This window comes from Bubalus kerabau, chromosome 8, assembly GCF_029407905.1.
Source record: "Bubalus kerabau isolate K-KA32 ecotype Philippines breed swamp buffalo chromosome 8, PCC_UOA_SB_1v2, whole genome shotgun sequence".
In the NCBI taxonomy this organism is placed as follows: domain Eukaryota; kingdom Metazoa; phylum Chordata; class Mammalia; order Artiodactyla; family Bovidae; genus Bubalus; species Bubalus kerabau.
The window spans coordinates 41,793,514-41,796,581 of NC_073631.1; the positions used below are offsets into that span (position 1 = coordinate 41,793,514).

A 3,068-nucleotide genomic window follows, 5' to 3' on the forward strand; every position below is an offset into this window, starting at 1 on the left:
ATGCTGTCAAGGTTGGTCATAACTTTCCTTCCAAGGAGTAAGCGTCTTAATTTCATGGCTGCAGTCACCATCTGCAGTGATTTTGGAGCCCAGAAAAATAAAGTCTGACACTTTCCACTGTTTCCCCATCTATTTCCCATGAAGTGATGGGACCGGATGCCATGATCTTCATTTTCTGAATGTTGAGCTTTAAGCCAACTTTTTCACTCTCCTCTTTCACTTTCATCAAGAGGTTCTTAGCTCTTCTTCGCTTTCTGCCATAAGTGTGGCGTCATCTGTGTATCTGAGGTTATTGATATTTCTGCGGGCAATCTGGATTCCAGCTTATGCTTCTTCCAGCCCAGTGTTTGGCATGATGTACTCTGCACATAAGTTAAATAAGCAGGGTGACAATATACAACCTTGACTATCAGAAGTTAGGGACCAAGAAATAGGAGTGAAGCATCCAAGAGGGGTTCTAGAACATTTTGGAGAAGGAAATGGCAACCCACTCCAGTATTCTCGCCTGGAGAACTCCATGGAAAGAGAAACCTGGTGGGCTACAGTCCAAGGGGTCCAAAGAGTTGGGCCCAACTTAGTGACTTTCACTTCGCTTCACTAGAACATTTGCTGGTGATTAAAAATTACTCTGTTTTCTTCTTTTCTTATGTTATGCTCTCCTTCTCAACTTCATTCTTGGCTTCTCTTTTGTCCTCTTTCCTTTTCGCTTCCACTCTGCTGCAGCAGGAGAGCTGTAGAACACTCTGGTTACTAACAACCTAATGACATCTGGGGCACAGGGCTATCTTCTCAGGCTTCCCCTCTCCTCAACTGTCAGGACAGCCATGTCCCACTGCTCCATGGGCTTCTAGAAGGAGATAAGCAGAAAGAAATGGTGTTAGACAGTTGTGGTGGGTTGCAGTAGACTTGTTAGACATCAGTCGGGTCATGTTCCCCATCAGATGGGTAAGGTAAGTGTTACACTTTACAATAACACATAGGGTAAGCCCCTTGGCTGGCCAGTTGAGGTAGCTATCAGTAAGTAGCCAACACAGATGTGTGTAGTAGTCAGAAATTAATTGCCATATATATTTTATATCTTATGTAAATATCTTTATATCACTAAGAGATAAGAACAAAATCAAATACACACACACACATGCACCAAAGAAAAAAAACACAAGAATTTTTTTACTTATTGGCTAACTGTTAACCAGATGCAAGAGACATGGGATTAATCCATGGGTTGGAAATATCCCTTGGAGTTGGAAAGGGCAATCCACTCCAATATTCTTGCTTGGAATATTCCATGGATCGAGGAGCCTGGTGGGCAACATTCAATGGGGTTGCAAAGAGTCAGGCACGAATGAACACGGCACAGCACAGCAATTGACTAACTAGGGATTTTTTTTTAACGTAAATATAAAGCATTTTTAGATAAAAAAAATTATATATGTCCTTTTGATATATATTCTTGGAAAGGCCAAGGTTATTATCCCCAACATCCAGATAAGGAGACTGATATGCAAAGTGGCTGCAGCACTTATCTGGGGTTGACAGGTAGTCAGTTTGAATAAATAAGATTTCTTAATATAGCATTTTGTTTTTACTTATACCAGAATAGAAATGAATTTGTTTCCCAATTTCCTGTTTACTAATTTCGATGGTATGCATCTGAGTGTCATAGAAACAGTTATATCTCAAGAGATATATAAACACTTTTATCTCAAGAGATATATATCAGAACTTTCAGCAGTTCTCCTGAGTCATATTTCCAACCACTTTTAGGGTATTGCCACTGAACTGTTTGCCACTGCATTAAGTTTATCAAGTCCTAACTGCATCATATCTCTCACAGATACTATTATTCTTCTAGTCATCTGAATGAGACTAGAAATTTTGGAGACATCTTTTACTCATTCTGCTCCTTCATCATCTAATTACAATCTGTCCCCAAGAGTTATCATACCTTCATCTTTGCCTCCCCTGCTGGATTCCCTCAGCTACCTCACTACTAGGGGTTTTCATCACCTCAGGCTTAAATTACTGAAAGAGCCTTCAGGATGACTCCCTTGCCTACACTCCATCATCTGCCACTCTGGCCTCAGATCAGTGGCCCGTCAATATGCACAGCCACTAGCGAGTCCAAACACTTCTTCTGGAATTTGGGACCTTTCTAATCTAAGTTTATTTTCTAGGAAAGTCTTAACTTTTACTCTCAGCTCAAGGGAAGCCATTTTCCATACATTCTCCTGCACAAAGTCACCTTCTTTCTCCTTCAAAACTTTAGCTTGAATACTTTGTCTTTCTTCTTTCTTATCTCTCTTTTATTAAAACTGTAACCACACTTGGAGGGCCACCTCAAAAGCATTGTCCCCCATCTTCTATGATCAAGGAAGTTCATAATGATGTTTCCATTTTCTGAATTCACATGATTCTCATCAGTATCATTTGCTTTGGTCCTTCATTGTGCTCTAATGGATATGGTGTGTTTATTTTACCAAAGAGACTATACATACTTATTGTGCTTCCCTGGTGGCTCAGAGGTTAAAGCGTCTGCCTGGAATGCGGGAGACCCAGGTTCGATCCCTGGGCCGGGAAGATCCCCTGGAGAAGGAAATGGCAACCTGCTCCAGTATTCTTGCCTGGAGAATCCCATGGAGGGAGGAGCCTGGTAGGCTACAGTCCATGGGGTCACAAAGAGTCGGACACGACTGAGCAACTTCATTTCAATGTTAATTGCACTTTTCATAGCACCAAAACAATTCAAGTCACATAGAAGTGATATTATACTAATTGGCTAATTCACTGCTGCTGCTGCTGCTAAGTCGCTTCAGTCCTGTCCAACTCTGTGCGACCCCATGGACTGTAGCCCACCAGGCTCCTCCATCCATGGGATTTTCCAGGCAAGAGTACTGGAGTGGGGTGCCATTGCCTTCTCCAGGCTAAGTCACTAAACGTACATTATTATTTTTTATAAGCAGGTAAGAAAAGCTGGCAAGGTACCCCTCAGTATCAAATATCTCAGAGGTCAGTGACTTCTTTAGATTTTACAAGTCTAACCATTTTGACTTTATTTATATACCTAT

General features: G+C 41.4%; 1 non-coding gene across 1 annotated transcript; it reads left to right on the forward strand.

Annotated features, from left to right (window-relative positions):
• The first annotated feature begins 2,508 nt into the window (after positions 1 to 2,508).
• On the forward strand, positions 2,509 to 2,580 carry TRNAS-GGA (transfer RNA serine (anticodon GGA)). Its single transcript has one exon. It is a non-coding gene; the product is annotated as a tRNA-Ser (tRNA).
• The last annotated feature ends 488 nt before the right edge of the window (positions 2,581 to 3,068 follow it).